This window comes from Bos grunniens, chromosome 10, assembly GCF_055505025.1.
Source record: "Bos grunniens cultivar Pamir isolate PY7600 chromosome 10, Bosgru_T2T1.0, whole genome shotgun sequence".
NCBI classification, from domain to species: domain Eukaryota; kingdom Metazoa; phylum Chordata; class Mammalia; order Artiodactyla; family Bovidae; genus Bos; species Bos grunniens.
The window spans coordinates 88,347,666-88,365,805 of NC_141174.1; the positions used below are offsets into that span (position 1 = coordinate 88,347,666).

Below are 18,140 nucleotides of genomic sequence, written 5' to 3' on the forward strand. Positions count from 1 at the left end.
ACCCAAGGTCATGAAGCTGGTTCACAATGGGACAGGCCTAGAACCCGGGTCTTCCACCTCTAGTTCTCTCTCCGGGACACCAACCAGGAGGTCCTGGGGTAACAGACCCCCAACAAAAGCGAGGTCACAGGAATGGCCACTGTTTACTTCTTGTGTGCTTTTAGCGGCCAGCCCCTCATCACTGCATCTCTGGGAGGCTCTGTCTCTTCGCTGGCCTTAAAACAGCTGAGAGCAAAGATGGTTCTTCTCTTTAAAGATTCCTGAGCATGCCGGTCAAATCATAATCCTCAAAGAATATATTTGCTGGCTGGCTGGAGTTTGTGAAAAAAACCTTTAGAAAAAAGAGTCTACCCAAGTTTTGAAAGAGCGCTCTGTTGAGCTGCGGGTCTGAGAGCCTGAAAAGCAGCAGTGGATTCTGGTTTCTTGTGGATAAGAGAGAGTTGATTGTTAGTTTCAAAATCTCTAACCAACCTGTGAACACGTTTCCCTTCCTTCCTGTATTTTTACGGCACCACGCCTGCAACGCATGCAGCCGGTGGCTAGAAGCACAGGAAGCCTGTGCTTTGGGTGAAATGAGAATTCCTCTCTGCCTACAAGCTGCCTTCCCCTAGCATAGGGAACAGATCTTCATCAGGTGAGCCTTGTTTCAACACAAGCCTGGCAGCTCCAGGCAGCAGGAGTATACGCAACTATCCAAATCTACAGACCAGTTACAGCCCCTGGACCACAGTGTCTGACAGCACCGCCACCAGCTGAAGATACTCAGTAACTATCTGACGTGTTAAGTCACCATTGTAACAATTAATGTAAGGAGCGGGCCACCTCTGAAGGTAAAGCATTGGACAAAAAATTAGATTTATCCCCCCGGAAAATATGTGCATCAAGAAAAGAGTGAGGGGACTTCCCTGGTGGTCCAGTGACTAAGACTCCACGCTCTCAATGCAGGGGGTCCAGGTTCCATCCCCGGTCAGGGAGCTAGATCCTACATGCCAAAATTAAGACCTGGCAGCAATTAAGTGAAAAGCAAGAAGTCAAGGGAGAGAGGGCAAAGAAGTGTCATGAAATATTAGAAGTGATATGGACCTTTGAGATTCTCTCTTGGACTTGTCATTTTCTAGATGCAAAGACCAGTACTCAGAGAAGCCAAGTGAACTTTCCTGAAGTCAGAAAGCCAAGTTGCATCAAAGAGTAGCCGAGGGCCCTCAACCTCACTGGAGAAACAGGATGACGAGACTGCGGTTCCCTCCTGTGCATGTGTGTCTGTTCTCAGGCTTATTCAGCCCTTCATTGACCCTGGAGCTTCAGCAATGATGACGGTGAAGACCTGTGGAGGTCGTGGAAGGAGTATAGACAGCAATAGTCATTGTTCAATTCCAGGCATTTCTGGGATGTTCAGATACAGACGTCCAGTGAACAGCTGAAGCTGAGGGTCTCTAGCTGTGCAGAACTACAGATCTGGAAGTCAGCTCCCCAGTGAAACCCAGGCAGAGGACAAGTACTGCAATTCTGAACTGTGATACCCAGCAGGGTAGAACGAGGTCCAGCCTGTGGTTTGATTTTCTCATAAACAAAGTTAAGGCTGATAGGCAAAAAATAAAAAAACAGAGTGGCCAAAAGGTGACATTCAAAAAGATTCTGGGATCAAAGTCCCTTTGTGAGCACTGTTATTTCACCCTCCTCTGAACGGTAACCACTTCCCACATGAGCCTCAGTAAGGCAACCGTGTAGCCCACAAAAGAGATAGAAATATGACCACACTTCCCTCTTATAAACAGGCGATGGTAAACATCTGAGACCACTGGTCCACAGTCGTGGTTAAACAAAGGGTCAGGGGGCCCCCTGGAATGGCTGTCAGGGCCTCCATCTCCCCACATGCTGACCCTCCTTCTGAGTGGGGACCTTGGACCATTAACTTCAGAGCTCCAGCTGGTCAAACAGAGCCAGCCTCACCCTGGAACCACTTTGTTGGCTTTCACGGCCAGGCTCCCCTGGCCACTACTCCTAAAGACTCAAGAATTTTTAAGGAGAGTAGCTGCCTTGGTGCCTGCCCTGTGCTCAAAAATGCCACTCTGGGGTGGGCGGGGGGGGCAGGTTCTCGCAAAGCAGGCAGGAGGGCAACATGTCATGCATGTGCTGAACCATGCAATCCCCCCACCCCCACCTCCTGGAGGAGTAGTGGGGGTAGATTCTCCTTTAAAAAGAAAAAGAAAAGTCAAAACTGCAACTCTTTCAATCAAGCAAGAAAAAGAGGCAAAACCTCAAACAAGTATCTTTAATTAGCTTTAAGATGTTCCCTGGGCGAGGGTCCCGGCTCCTAGATCAACAGGAAAATAAACTTTGAGGCCTTGGGACAGACTCTGTTTTCTCTGAATTGGAATGAAAAAGGCTTTGCAGACCTGAAGCCAGTTGTTAGCTGACTGTGACAGAACTCCTCCTGGGTATGCTGTGTCTGCCGAATGTTCCATCAGAAGAGGACCCTCAGATTCTATAAATCGGCCAGCACTTTGTTTTTAACCACTGAACATTTATAGAATTCTTATTTCTTCGTCTACATGCTTTCAGAGAAAGTTTCCAGCAACTTCAAAGCCAGTTAGACGCACAAAGACGCTAAACATGCAATTAAATTTCACAGGGTTTTGAAGCTAGAATACCACAAGAACCTTTAGAAAATTTCCCCTGGGGGCAGGAGGCTCTTAACTTTGTACCCCACCCCCACTCCATACTCAAGGGCAAATTTTTAATCTTCATTTCGTCAACAGGAAAACACGACTGGTAAAGGGGCGGAGATAGAAATCTGAACTGCTTGAAAGACCTGACTTAAGTCAGAAAGTATATAGTCCTCAGATACAGTGTTCAGAGGCTCTGCTGGTCCCCTCAGTGAGTCTCACTTCTATTTGCTCCCCTGAACCCCAATTTCACACCCGTTCCTAAGCTGTCCCACAGCAGACTGCTACAACCCACACAGGTGGATGTTCTGAACACAGATAATGGTCTCTCCATCTCGACTGTAAGCTCCATGAGGGCAAAATCTAGCCCTCTGATTGGGTTACCAATGGGACCGCTAAACTCAGCAAGACATCGTTCAAGACATCAACAAGCCAAGTGTTCAGGAGTCTCAGAGAAGAAGGAAAACACCAATCAAGTATTAATTGACTTTTACCAAATGCCCAGCAGGTATTACTGTTCATAGAATTCAGTAAGGAAATCAACCCTGAATATTCATTGGAAGGACTGATACTGAAGCTCCAACACTTTTTCCACCTGAGGCGAAGAGCCAACTCATCGGAAAAGACCCTGATGCTGGGAAAGATTGAGGGCAGGAGGAGAACGGGGCAACAGAGGATGAGATGGTTTGATGGCATCACCAACTCAATAGGCGTGAGTTTGAGCAAGCTCCAGGAGTTGGTGATGGACAGGGAAGCCTGGCATGCTGCGGTCCGTGGGGTCAAAAAGTCAGACACAACTGAGTTACTGAACAACAAGAGCAGGTACTGAGTACCACAGTGAGCCAAGGAAACAGCCTGGGTCTTTGACTTTGAGGGACTTGTTACAGTCTAATTTCTGCCACTGGCTGCATGGAACACAATACTGGCCAGTGAGATCCAAGAGGGGTTCTGGGAAAGGTTTCCTTCCTGGATAAAGAGACCCCCAAGGAGAAGCAGCCTTTCCTGCTGTTGGATGCAACCGTGTAAAGAGGGGAACACCTGGAACAGCTGTGATCGTCAGTGGATCATGAAAGCTGGAGATGGCAGAGCAGAAAGACGGAAGGCTCCCAAGTCCTGCAGGTGCCTGACACCACCCTGCCTCCAGACGTCTTAGAGGCGGTAATAAGCCCCCTCCTCTAAGTGGTGAAGCTGTTAGCTGAGTTTCAGGTTACTTGCAGCCCAAGCATCCTCAGACAGTGAGTCTGGCCCCTGATCACAATATGGAGTAGATCGGAGAGCAAAGGAGCTGGCTGGCTTACTGCAGAATCCAGGCATGAGAAAGCGGGGGCCTCGGCTGAGGAGAGGGTGGTGATGGTGAGGACAGCTTGAATTCAGGAAACACAAAAGCGGATTCCAGTCTTACCCACACGATGGCCTAGTCATCTCCATGAAGCCCAGGGCCTAGTTCCCACGCTGACTCTCCAATGAACTGGAACATAAATAATTAATATTCCCGGCCCATCCTCACCCACACACATGCCTGCTTGTGTCTGTGGGGTAAAAAAGAAAAAAAAGGGAAATGCATGTTGTTCTATTTATAAGAAACAGTGCAGCCACAAAGGGTGTTGACTAGAGGGGCACAGTATCAGCTGAAGTTCTCCAAGCAAGTGCTAAGTTCGGTTTGAATTTACACTTGGCTTCTCTCAGCCTGTAACTGGTCCTCTTCAACACTCCAGCTGCTCTCCTTGGAGCTCATCAGACAGGGCCTTGCCCACAGCAAAACAGTCTGGTTGGAGGGAATAGAGAACTCAAGCCCCCTCTCTAGGCTTCCAACAGATTATCTGGGGCAAGAGAGGAAGAATGAGGCTTGGATGATCACAGAAACGAAGCCTGTGAACACGAGGCAGGAGTGAAAGATGCAAAGTCTTCCCATGTTCTCCATGAGATTCCACTGGCAGACAGGGTTACTTAGGGCCACGCACCCTGGTACATTCCATGCATTTACCACCATCAAAGAGAAAGAAAAGGTATGCTTGCTCTTATTTTTAATTCCTTCCCCAAAGCCTTCCAAAACTCTTCAGCAGAAGACTGATCCACTAAACCCCCACAGCTCCCAGCCAGTAGTATCTTGGAAACCTTAATGAAAATGGAGCAGGAAGCAGGAGAAGTCAGCTCACAGAAGACTTCACTCCTGGACATGAAATCCCATCTCAGCTGCACTGGACCTGGGGGCATCTCCTGCTTTCCAAAGGGACATGTCTTGATGAGGATGCATATGTTCTAGAGCCAAGTGAACACCCTACCACCCCCTCGCTGCCACCCCAACGTCCCCTGGACACACCCCCATCTCCACCTCCTGCTTCTTGTCCTTCCCTTCAGAGTGGCCATCAGTGAAGCCAAAGGTTCCCCAGCTCCCACTGCAGCTAAGTAAGCGCTAGTGTTAATTTGACTATTGTAGATTATCTCTAAGGTCTCATCCAGTTTTAAATTATGTTACATTGCCAACTTACTGAATGATCTTAGACAAGTCACCTCACTCAGAACAGTAGTAAACGATCTAGACAGTCCCTGCCTGACACTTTAGCAGTGGCAGAGGAAGCGATTGATGGACCCTCCCAGTTACTCTGGCCAGGTATCGTGATCACTGGCACAGAGGCAGGGTGGCTTAGAGGGTGGCACTACCTCTCCAGGTTTGCCTAGATAGTCCAGGTTGACATCAGTTTCTGGCCATCACTGATAACAGCACTGCCCCCTTTTCACTCTTAGAAGTGTCCTTAGCATTTAACGAATTCTTTGGTCACCCTAGATTCTAAAAAGGACAGAGCTTCAGAGGCAAATCCAGCTCCATCTCTTATCATGAGACCTACAGCAACTTTGCTAAGCAATTTCATGGGTTTTCTTATAAAAAGGAGAACAGTAGCCCCTTTTTGGGGAGCCCTGGGCCAGACAGCTGGGAATGAGAGGCCTGAACTCAGATTGCTAGGCTGCTGCTGACTCCTCAAAGCCTGAGCCTCCTCTTCTATAAACACTGGGAACTCATCCTTCCCAGAAGATGGGTAAAGAAGATCAACCAACTGATGAATGGCCCACCTTGGTGTCTGGCACATAGTCAGCACCCAGTCCACGCTGCATGTACCAGAATCACTCCCAGTGAGACAGCTCAGGTGATCCGCCACATTTCAGCACGACTGACCCAAATCCTCAGACAAGACCATAAGCACCAACTCACCTAAGCTTCTGGAACCAGACCCATGCCCCTCCTCCCCCCCAACCCCCACTAATGGTACGCACGCCCTAAGATCATACTCCTGTTGAATTCTGTGCATCATTAAGGTTTTTCTCTAAGGTCTCTGTGAAAATGTACGTGTGAACTTGGAAGCCTTAACTCCATCTCTGTGAGGAAGGGTTTTTAACAATACTATAGACCTGCGCTTCATAAAGGAATAATGAGTGGGGACTTTCCTGGTGGTCCAGTGGCTAAGACTCCACGCTCCCAATGCAGGCGGCCTGGGTTTGATCCCTGGTCAGGGAGCTAGATCTGACACGCCACAAGGAAGAGTTCGCATGCCACAACTAAGACCTGGTGCAGCCAAATCAATCAGTCAATCAATATTTTTTTAAAAAAGAAAGAAAGAATGAGTAACACTGCGTAATACTTTATAGTCTGCAAAGATCTTTCAATACGTATGCTATGCTATGCTAAGTTGCTTCGGTTGTATCCGACTCTTTATGACCCCATGGACTACAGCCCGCCAGGCTCCTCCACCCACAGGATTCTCCTGGCAAGAATACTGGAGTGGGTTGCCATGTCCTTCTCCAGGGGATTTTCCCGACCCAGGGATCAAACCCAGGTCTCTTATGTCTCCTGCACTGGCAGGCGAGTTCTTTACCACTAGCGCCATTCATTAATACATAGCTCATCTACATAAACAACCACCATCCTATCAAAGGAGGCATCGTGTTTCTCATTTTACTGATGAGGAAAGGGAGGCTCAAAAAAAATCAGGTGACTGGTCTAGAGTCACCAAAGCAGGAAGGGGGAAGGCAGGGATTTGAACCTGGGTCTCCTGAATGCAAGCCCAGAGAGCTCCATCGCAGCAGGCTGCCATTTCAGCAACAGGTCTCTATCAGGGTTCTCAAAAATGGTCCATGAACTAAGAACCTGTCCATGGACACAAAACTTTTAACTTCTAAAAACCTATAAACTTCAATTAACAGCAACAACAAAAAAGCTGACCCTGAACAGATGAGGTAAATTGTATGCATGGTTACCAAGATTTCTGCTTGCCCTTGTGATGAAATATATGAACTTACCCCATTTCACTCTCTTACTAAGGAATGTAATCTGTTTTTAATACATGAGAGCATCTGATGAGTCTGAAGTAGAGAACTTAGGCATTTTTACTGATTGCAGTGTGGTCTGGAACTGGAAAGCCCGACCTAGACGATCGTCAATGAAGAAATTTAAAACACTGACCAGAGACATTCCACACAAAGACACCATGCCAGGCACAGGGAAACCCAAAGAGAGGCTGGGATCTGACGTCGGGGCCGTTGCTTGGGGAGAACAGGCCTCTGCATGGAGCCCAGCGACACTCTGCTTAATTTCCCAAGGAATCCATGTCAAGAGGCTGGCATGACTCACTGGCTAATTACCTGAACACTTGGGCTCCCAGAGCCCTCCTGGCTGTACAACCCGTCTTCTCTCCTGCCGGCGAACAAAACACTATTTTCACCCTGGTCCAGACATAGCCTAAAGCTGTCCACATGGTGGTGTAAGGGATTATGACTCTGACCTGGATAACTCAGGCAGAAAACTTGCTCTTACCAGCCACGGGCTGGGGGAGGCGAGGAAACGCGACTGGAACGGTGGCTCCTGCCCTGCCACTCCCGTAGGGTGCTTTACGGAGCAAGGTCCAAACACTAAGCTTGGCCGAATGAAACCCTTGGCAACCTCCTTCTCAGACGCCTCTCTGGCCACGCCCTCTTCCACGTTCTGGCCTCCCCGCCCCAGACGCCAGGCCCTTCCACGCTCTGTCTGGCCAGTGCTGCACTCAGCCTTCCCTTCACTCCCACACTCCTATCCACCCTTCAAAGTCTCGCTGGAGCATCATCTCTTCTGTGAAGCCTTCTGAGTCCCTCAGAAACAAGCTGCTCTTTCTCTGGGATCCCCAACACTGCTTTATTCAACCTGGAAGTGTCTTTCCCATGAGCCCACTGTAGCTGCAGTCACTGTCCCTTTTAGCCTCTGCACAGTTCAGAGACAGGGCTTTATCTCCGCACCTCTCTCTCTCCTGAGGCCCAGCACAAAGTCAATGCCCAATAAATGAAGCCACCAACCAACTGCTCTAGCGGGGGTTGGGCTCTTCACTCTGCCTTTCGGATAGGCAGCTGCCATACACACCACCCATCCCTGACCTGCACTTCATTCACTGTGATCTGAGTTCAAGGTGAGGGAAATCAATCCTGCCTATAGAAACACCCACAATCTTCCATATAATGGTGCCACCTGAGTGGGGCCTCAGTTGTGGCTCTATAACAGAGAAAAAGTATTAGTCGTTCCGTCATGTCTGATTCTTTGCAAAGCCATGGACTATAGCCCACCAGGTTCCTCTGTTCATGGGATTCTGGAATGGCAAGAATACTGGAGTGGCTTGCCATTCCTTTCTCCAGGGGATCTTCCCAACCCAGAGATTGAACCCGGGTCTCCCACACTGCACGCAGATTCTTTACCATTTGAGCCACCAGGGAAGCCCACTGAGAGGATGGCCAGAAAAACAGGACTGCCTCCACCATCAAACGGTCTGAGAGCGGGAGGAACTATGCAGTTGCACATATAATATGTCATATATAAAAGAGAGAATCAAGGTAACAGACCGACAGACAGAATATGTTCTATCATATTGACAAGGACCTTAAGACAACCTGGGAGCCCAGGTTTGAATGTAGAGTTCTCTGACCCCTTGGGTTTCACAGTGGAACTGGTGAGAGAATTCCAGGAGAACTGACCCTGAATCCCAGTCCATTCCTGTCATCACCCCCCACTTAGAGGGGCTTCCTGTACACTCGTGCAGACACCCCAAGGCTGAATTTCATCCAATTTCTCCATCTCCCAGCATGACCCACGTCATCAGCCCAGGGTCAACACAGTCTCCCTTCCTTAGGCAGATGGACCTGGGGAAGAGCCCACCTGGGACCTGGAAGCAGGCTCAAGATCACGGGGGCTGGGAACGGAAGGGTCGAGACCCAGTATACCATCTGAAACAAGGAAGTGCAGGCTCTACACGGGCCATCCCTGGGCCCACAGCTCTACCCCGTGGAAAGGACCACATCCAGAAGGATGTGCAAAGGATGGTGCACTAAGTGTGAGCCCCCTGACACACCTAGAGGGCAGCCAAAGGTACCACCGTCCATGTCTGGGTCATTTTGGAGCCATGAGCTTCCGGGACTGAACATTCTCACCTGACAACCAAGCAACTGGTGAGGGGGTGCCTGGAGCCAGAACTGCCTTCCAACCAGGCCTCAAAAACACACCAGCAAGAGTAAACAACAGACACTTCCACACATGGATGGGCAGGCTATCGGTGACAGGCCCGTGAGTCACGGCATTTCTTCTTCAGGATCTTACACCCACCCCCCACGCCAGGAGAACTGATTCATCAAAGTTTGTTTTCAATACTATTATTTTTAGTCAGCCAAACAGTTTTAAAAATGATGATGGAGGACAGGAGTGGGGAGGGGAGAATCACCTAAGAATACGAATTGTTTCTCTTTGAATAGCCTGCCAAGCCCTGCATCAGCAATCAGTGAGACTGTGGCCTCTTGGTGAATATGAGCTGGAGGCAGATTCTTTTACTGCATCCACAGGGGGTCTCCAGTGAGCCCCGAGAACGAGTGGAGGGGCCAGGATCCCTTACTGGAATCTACCAACACCATCAGTCAACCCCACCTCCGTCCTTGAAAGGGGAAAAGTGAATGTTTAGAAAGCACCTACTATGTGCTGTGAGCCACAAATACCAGCCAAGTGCATGCTCTCTCTTATATCCTGTGTTGATTTACAGGAGGCAGGCAGGCCCATGCCCATTACACAGATGAGGAAAAGTGGAGCTTCATCAATGGAAGCAGATGTCCCCAAGGCTGCCACATGGTCAGTAACTGGCCAACTCAAACCCAGGTTTGTCAGACTCCAGAGCCCTTTGTTCATGCTTGATGACTGTGGTCTTCCAGCCTACTCACGCCCTGAACCCCTGCTCCCCAGGCAACATTTTAAGAATCTTTGGGTAGAGATAAAAGGGTACATACAACATCTTAAGGGGGGACAAAATAAGGTCACTCACCCTGCCCTTCCAGGCACACAGAGAAACAAGACTCACCTTGAGCCTGAATTCAACGAGGGTGTGAGAGAATTTACAATGGGGAACATTTGAAACAAAAGGAAAAACCCAGCTTCCATCACCAGGGCCTGCTTTCAGCCACTTGTAACTATTCAAAAAGTCCTTTCTGGATCCATTACTCCACATTTGGGCTTAGCCCAGAGGTGATTTTTTAAGGAAAAAATGCCTTTTGGCATTTTTGAGCTGTGACAGCCGTAAAAACAGACCTTTAAAAAACACACACCCAAAAAGCATTACTATTTTCAAAAGCCCAGTCTCAAAGAAAAAGAAAAAAAAGGTGACACCCCAGAGCTACAACTAGGCCTGGCGGTCTGTGATGCGAGCGTGAGTGGGGAAAGCCAAAAGACTGATAATGCCATAGAATTCAAAGGCAAACCTTGACCCAAGGTTTCTTAAACAATACCCCAGTCCTAAACTCCCAACAAAGCTGTCAGGAGAAAAACCTGCCAGATGTAAGCACGGAGAGCCGGTGTGATACAGAAAAAGTACTATTATTTCGGGGGAAACTCACTTTTCATTTCTTAGCTGGGGTTTCAACTTGTAACCTCCATGCCCACCCCGCAACAAGAGGCGCATGCTTACGCAATCAAGTATAGCCTTTCTTTATATAGATGCTTGAAAATAAATAAAGAAAGCTTCCTGGGTAAACTCTGACATATGAGCAAACATTTTCCACAGGTATCCTCTATAATGCCTACCTCTCACATTTAACCATTTTTAGGCAATTGTGGTCATTAGTTTAAGTAAACTTCCTGCTCTGAGGATAGCCAAAAATAGCAACAAAAGAAAAACTGCTCACTGCATCTCAAAACATTCAGCCTTCATGGTGTTATCCTTGTATTCAGTTATTTTTATATTCCTTTGTAGTTAAATTTCACTGATTTAGACTCACAGGGCAAAGGAGAGGCAGGGAGGACAGAGAGGGGGAAACAACTAAAATTAAAAGCTGAATTATAGTTTTCTTACTTTCAACTAGGGAAATTCATTGGCATGAGACTAACAGGGACTTAGGACATTAATAATTAAGAAAGATCTGTGGTTTAGTGATCAAGCGGATGCATGCAAAGGGATGCTTCTAAGATGCTTGCATAGAAACCACTTTAGAGTTAGAATCTCTGATACAGCTCAGGTAGCCCATTTCCCAGTTGTGAACATCTGAGGACCAGAGACGGTCAGTGACTTGGCCCAGGTCACACAGCTAATTAGAAACAGAGTTAAAATCTAGAACTTACCCAGGTCTGTTGACTCCTGCCTCCAAAATGACTCCCAAAAGTTTGTTCATGACTAATTTTTCTTGACAGCATTTATGGGGAGAAAAGGCCTGCTAAACAAACTTCAGCCTAGTCCAGAATTAGACAAACTTCTTAATTAATAGGCTTCTACTGTGTTTTCATTTTAAGCCGAGTCTCTCTGTCAAAACACCCTGCAGCAGTGTGCCACGGTGGCAGGCTGCTGTTTACAGCAGAGGCCTCAGATAATCACAACGGATAGTGTGACTTGTGCTCTAGATTTGTTATTTCTAAAACTGTTAATTAAGTCAAAACAAAGAGTAACGTTACACACTCTCTCTCTCTCTCTCTCTCTCTCATCAGGACTCAATAAACTGCAGGGCTTGGGGAATTTGGTTCTCTGGCATTAAGAAAACAGTATTTACAAGTTAAGCAGAGTGAACACACGCATGATTCTTACAATTCCAAAGGACCAGTGTTCAGCAGCCAGTGGACCCGAGGCTACAATAGGGCAGGATACGGCATCTGCCTCGTGCACTGGTGTGTTCCTGCTACCGGAAACAGGTTTTGGCACCTGTTAGGTGCGCTAAGGCAGCACGCATGAACTGGACAAGTGCTCTTGGATCTTTGTTTTAAAATCTGGAATTCGGTAAAATTAGAAACCAAACTTCTGCAAGGTAGGTTTACTATGGCAACTTCCAACTGTTTCCAGAAACCACGGCACCTGAAGATTGAAGGCTCCGTGGCCCAGGAACCTGTCAATGGTCAATAGATGATGCCCAGCCCTCCTGGGGAAGAACTAGTCCCATCCACCACTGCAGGGGACATTCGTGTCTGCAAAAGGCTGCTAAACCTCCCAGGCCCTGCATCAGCAGCCTTTCTGGGCAGACTGTAAAACCAGATGTGGATCTGGGAAGGGGGCAGGGCGAATTCTTTTTTTTTTAAATAGGTCAATACATCAAAGGAGACAAGGACAAAAGTTAATTAGAACTATTCATGAGCTTTGTTGATTGAAAAAGCGGCATTCCACTTTCAAGAACTTAACTGCGCTTACCAGAGGCTGGGGGAGGGGTAAATAAGGTGGGAAAATAGATGAGGGAATAAAGTCAGACTTCAAGTCTTAAAGCAAGCACCGCTTGCAACGTTGATAGACCTAGAGGTTACCGGACTAACTGAAGTGAGCCAGAGAAAGATAAATATCATATGATATCACTTTTGCATGTGGTCTAAAAGCACGATACAAATGAACTTACACAGAAAACAAAAATAGACCCACAGACCTAGACAACAAACCTGTGCCTACCAAAGGGGGAAGGGGAGGGAGGGATACATGAGGAATCTGGGATTAACAGATACACATTACAATATATAAAACAGATAAGCAACCAGGACCTACTGTCTTGCACATGGAACTGTATGCAATATTTTGTAATAAACTGTAAGGGAAAGGAGTCTGAAGAAGGATAGACATATATAAGACTGAATCACTTTGCTGTACACTTGAAACTAACACAACACTGTAGATCAACTATACTTCAATAAATAAAGCCGGCACTTCTTGGTCCTATTTATTTCCTAAAGGAGCTCGTACAGAGACACGGCTGCATTGTGCAAACAATGGCATTTAGAAATCTCCCCATAAGTTAACAAGTGAAAATTAATGGTCGCTCAGTCCATTAAATCGTGTTAATTTTATTTCCATTAGAATAACATAGCAATTACAATTTACATTATTGAACCAATATTTATTTTTCAAAAACTCATTTTAATTGGATTCCTGATGTGATAAGCTCAAGCCAGTCTCTCTATACCGTCAGCTGCTTCCATTTCTCATCAGAAGGAACCGACTACTGTATTCACTGGCTTTTTCTATTATTAGAATTGTCATTTAAACCTTTATATCCTTGCAAAGACTTTTAAAAATACATTATTAAAGGCTCTTACGTCTCTGTAGAAATTCAGGTTTAAAAGATTTATTTTTTGGCAAGTGTTAACCAGAGAAATGAAAAGTTACGGTACACCAAAACTCAAAAATTCTGAGCATCCACCATCACCTCCAAGTTGCCCACTTCTTATCGCCGCGGTCTGTTATATTCTGAGCTAATACATCCCAAGTCACCGTTTCCACCAAGGAAACTTGAATTTCAGGTTTGCCATACTAACTCCTTTTTTATTTCAAAGGGAGAACACTTTACAGTGGCATAAAATACTGAACCCAAGTCGCTGGTCTTCTGGTGCAGACTAGGAGGGTACATATTCATAGCAGCACTCCATTTAGGAACAAGAGGAAGATAAAGACATTCTCAGTCCTGTAGGCAACTAACACCAGAACCCAAAAGTTCCCATGACTGTACTACGGTCCAGAAACCTCCTCCTCTGGATTATAACTCCTGTCCTCTTGGTTTTCCACCTTGCATTGACCCCTCCCTCCTTTCCCCACCTCTTCCCAGAGAAGTAATGGTCTGTCCCCCACATCCCTGGGCATTTTGTACATCCTTTGGCTGCAGCTCATGGCCTATATTTTGGGCAAGTCTGTCTCCCACTCTAGACAGGGGGGCCCTTGAGAACAGGTGCCCTGCCCTGCTCATCATAGTAGGTATTTCATAAATGACTGAATAATTTAGTAATGAATGGATGATACACAGAGACATCTAAATATAAAACACATCTGTCAAACTTTCTGGTTTACAAAACACTTACACAGGCTTTACCTCATCCCGATTTTACAGGTGCCAACAAGAAGGCTCTGAGACATCAAGTGAACTGCTAAATCCATCCAGGTATTAAAACAACAAGATTTAGGACCTGAATTCTGTGCTTTTTTTCTGGGGAAAACAGATGGCCATGCTTACTTTGTTATCTAACATAGTGACCTCTAAATATTTAAAAAACATATCATAATCCCCCTCGCCCCCCAAAAATATCACTCCATACTAGAGCTCATATTCCTCCTGATGGCTGGGAATAAGAAAGAAATAGACACAAATAATGTCCTGTTGATGTTTTCCTTACTCAAGTGTAAGCTTGTCATAGGCAGGGACCATCTCAAGTTTATCTCCACATCCTCCCCCACTTCCCTGAATACTGACTCAGACATGGGAGGGGCCAATACCTATGAATCCACAAAATCCCATCCTGTAACATTTGATTAGGAACTGTGAGCAAGGGACGGTCTTCAACACATACTGAGCCCAATCATTCAACTCCTGGGTGCAAGGAGCAAGTTCGAAGGTTCCAAATGGCTCCTAAGTTTGAAGGTCAAGTGGCTCCTTGGCTCCTAACATTCAGCCATAGCTCTAAGCCAGCCCCACATCCACTACCCAGTGTCCTGCAGACTCCTTCTCTTTCCTGCCTTGGTGCAGAACTCCTCTAATCGAGCTTAACAAGAGAAAGGAGAGGATGGGTGCTTGCAAGTGAGTTGGGTTCCAATGGGCCACACAAGAATGGTGCTCTGAGCTGCAACTGAGAGCAAAGAGGACAGGAGATGCTGAAATGGAGAGGGTGTTAAAGCTACCACTCTTGCACCCCTGGTCTGTCCCCAGAAGCCTGAGAAAGAAATGTTACGGTGAGACCAGCCTGGCAAAGTCCAGGCAGATAGCAGGAGGAGGCCACACCAAAAGAACAGATGCACAGAAAGGTATGTGTCAGACCTTATGTTTGGTTCGAGTCCGCCACTTTCCTCTGGACTTGGTGCTCCAACACAAGAAAGCCTGAATTTCCTTCCAAACAAATAAGGTCTTAAGCTTGGTCCAGCCCTCAACAAGTGGGCCACAGCATGGGTCCCATTGGTAGAAATACAAATTATCTGTGTCCATCAGAAAAGTCATTTTTAAGTGTGCCTGGCTCCTTCTCCCTGATAGAACATACACACACCTTCTCTGCCTCTCGTTGGCAAATGCTATCACTCTATTTTTATAAACTGGCCAGGAAGATACCTGCAGCTGGACTCAGGTACTCAAGAAGGATAGTAGATGACAGGGAGGATGCTATTACACAACTCATCAAAGTTCTGACCATCCTGCCAGACCTCAGAGAATCCTGATAGCCCCTCTACTGGTGTATCTAAATCAGGCTCTTACCACTGCTTTGGCACCAGTCTCTTTGACATTCTTGAAACCAGTAAGCCTGTATCACTCCAGCTCTCTTGATCACTGAGATAAGTTAGAGCCGGAGTAACAGAAGAACACATGCAGTCTGGTGGGCTCCAATACACAGCTCTAACTGCTAAACAGTGCTGCTGCGGCTCATGACCTTGTATTAGCCAAAACAAGCTGGAGAAAATCTCCTTAGACAAAGGGTTGCTTACACTGTGAAGTCCAGATCTTGTAGGGTACTTTTAAGCACCCAGGGCCCCACCGCACACCCACAGTGGGATAGCTAGGTGAAACATTTCCCTTTGTCAGTTTTCCAAAGACCTCATTATAAAAAGCTGTGAGGAGAGAGCAGACAATTTGACAAGCAACCCCACAACCTATGGGACTCAGAGACACACCGCTATCACCCGTGTGAGGCCAGCTAGCCACCTCCCCAAGACATGGCCTTTAGTTTTCTGCCCACGAGCAAAACAGCAGGCGCTGTTGCCAAGGGAGACAAGGTGACCCAGAGGCATGGGCACAAAATCCAAGGATGGAAATCCACTTTGTCTGGATCCACCCAAGTAACGGGGTTTCCCTAACTGAAAAAGATGGAAAAAAAATGTGCCTCAGCATTAGGTCCTTGCCAGACAGGTAGAAGATGGCTCAGTCCTCACAGAGCCATGGGAAGGCTGAGTTAACTTGAACTCTCAGGAACATCAAAAGTGTCCATATGCCCCAGGCTGCGGAAAACACTGGAAGAGGAAAAGGCAGGCCACAGCTATGCTTTCCCAGAGGGCAAACTCCTACTAAGGCAAGGGGGAGCCAGGCCTCTCCTCCAGGCTGTCACCAGCCCAAAGAATGCTGGCAACCTTACTACCAAAGGTCCCAGGGCCCACCCCTGTAGCCATCAGCAAAGAATGTATTCAGACCCTTCAAAGTGAAGAGGAGCCATGGTAAGCAGAAAGGGCACATTTGGTCAGAATGGCATGTTTTGCTATGCCAAGCCTTTTCACCTCTCTCCTCCAGAGTTTTCTCAACTTTGAAAATAGGATCAGTCTTAGGCCTAATTAATTGCCTTATCTATTTTCCAGCAGTTTCTTTTTCTTGATCTCCTAAAAGCATACCAAAGTCCTTTGTAAACTGTGAAACAATTCATGCAGCTGTTTGTTTTATACTGGATACTGATTTTTTTTTTTCTGTCTCAAAACATAAAAAAGCACTTGTCCTCAGCACCCTCAGGCAGGTAAGAACGTAGGTTCTCCCCAGGAGGGAGAAGTATGACATTCATTTACCCTACTCCCTACCCCTCACCTAAAGTAATAAAGAAGGAAGAACCGGGGCTGAGACCAGGACCTAGGACTCCCTGACCATCACATCACACCACCTCCTCTGAAGTCAATTCTGGCTCCCCATCATACACCAGAACACACTTCCCAGACAGCACACCACCTTCCTTCCCGCTTTATTGACTGGATCCACCCAGTTTTGAAAAAAAAAATTATTATTTTTCAAGTCAGCACTCCCACCATATGTGGCATTTATTTCCAGAGGAGGCCGGCTCTGGGTTTCCGTGGACAGATGTTGCTTTGTGCCTGCCTGACACGGCTGGCGGCCGGCGTACAGCTGCCCCGAGCAGGTGGCCAAGGACGGAGTCCACTTCTGGCCCGGCATCAAGAGGGACAATTTATGTGGAGCTCTGGCCCCGGGGACCCTCTGCTCATTCCTCCACAGCCAGGGACCCCTACTCACACACACAAACTCAGTACACAATTAAGACGTTCAAAGGAGGCTAAGAGGGAGACACAGAAAGCTAGGATACCTCCCCCCTCAACACATCCCAATTTCCAGCCAGGCGCAGCTAAGCTAAGAGAAGGCCGTGGGGAGTGGAGAGAAGTCACTGACCCCTTCTATCAGCCATCTGTGAGCTCCTGCCAGACCTAGCTAGCGCGAAGTGGAGGATAAAGGAGGTCCAGACAGATGGCAAAGCGCTTTGGGAAGGAGGGCTCCGTAGGAATGCGAGGGCCGATGCGAGGCCCACTTTGGGGTGCGTTTTGTTATCTCCTCGGCTACAAACCCCCCTCCTTTCGGCACCCACCCGCAATCTCAGACTGAAAGAAGGGCAAAAAACAGTCGGGGGAGGCGGGGGAGAAGACCCCACTCTCCGCCACTTATCTCTCTCATTTGAAAGTCAGAGCACTGCACTGCAACTAAAGTGCGTGTGTGCGGAGGGGGCGGGAGACTGGCACAACCGAATCTAAAAATACTCGATAAAAATGCTAATCCCGAAGGCAAAGAGAGAACGAAGAAGGAATCTGTCAATCACGAGGCTCCCGCTCCTCACCCACAGCCCCAGCTGTACGGACTGCATTCCTGTCGAGAAGGAAAGAAGTGGGGGGACAGGAATGAAGAAAAGAAAGGGAGAAACACCACCACCTCTCCGAGCGCGGGCCGCGGGGGCGGGAGGCGGCGGCGGAGGAGGGGCTCGGGCCCGCGGAGCCGAACAAAGCGGGCCTCAAGTTCTATCCCGCAGCTCCCCGGGGTGTGGGGGGGCCATCCTGCAGCACCCCCTTTCCCGGAGGTGAAAAGCCAATGCGGGGTCTGGGAGAGCGAGTGCCGCGTGGAAGTCCCAGGCTCTGAATCTTTGCAATTCTAGAAAAGGTTTTGTTTGGGGTCCCCCTCACCCGCTTCCTGCCTGCGTTCCCACCCCTCGTATATACACACACACGCACACAATCCCTCCTGCTCCAATCCCACCAGGCCGGCCCCGCCACGCTATGCGGCTGGGCGGGCGCGCCC

General features: G+C 47.8%; 1 protein-coding gene across 2 annotated transcripts in view; it reads right to left on the minus strand.

Annotated features, from left to right (window-relative positions):
- The window catches only part of SMAD3 (SMAD family member 3), a 126,885-nt gene that overhangs the window by 107,963 nt on the left and 782 nt on the right, over nucleotides 1-18,140 (minus strand). The window contains exon 1 of one of the 2 annotated variants that reach the window (XM_086322847.1): nucleotides 3-18,105. The exons of the other annotated variant lie outside the window; for it this stretch is intronic. The gene's annotated coding sequence lies outside the window, so the exon portion shown is untranslated. Of the gene's footprint in view, nucleotides 1-2; nucleotides 18,106-18,140 lie in introns of those variants that run through there. 2 annotated transcript variants of the gene reach the window in all.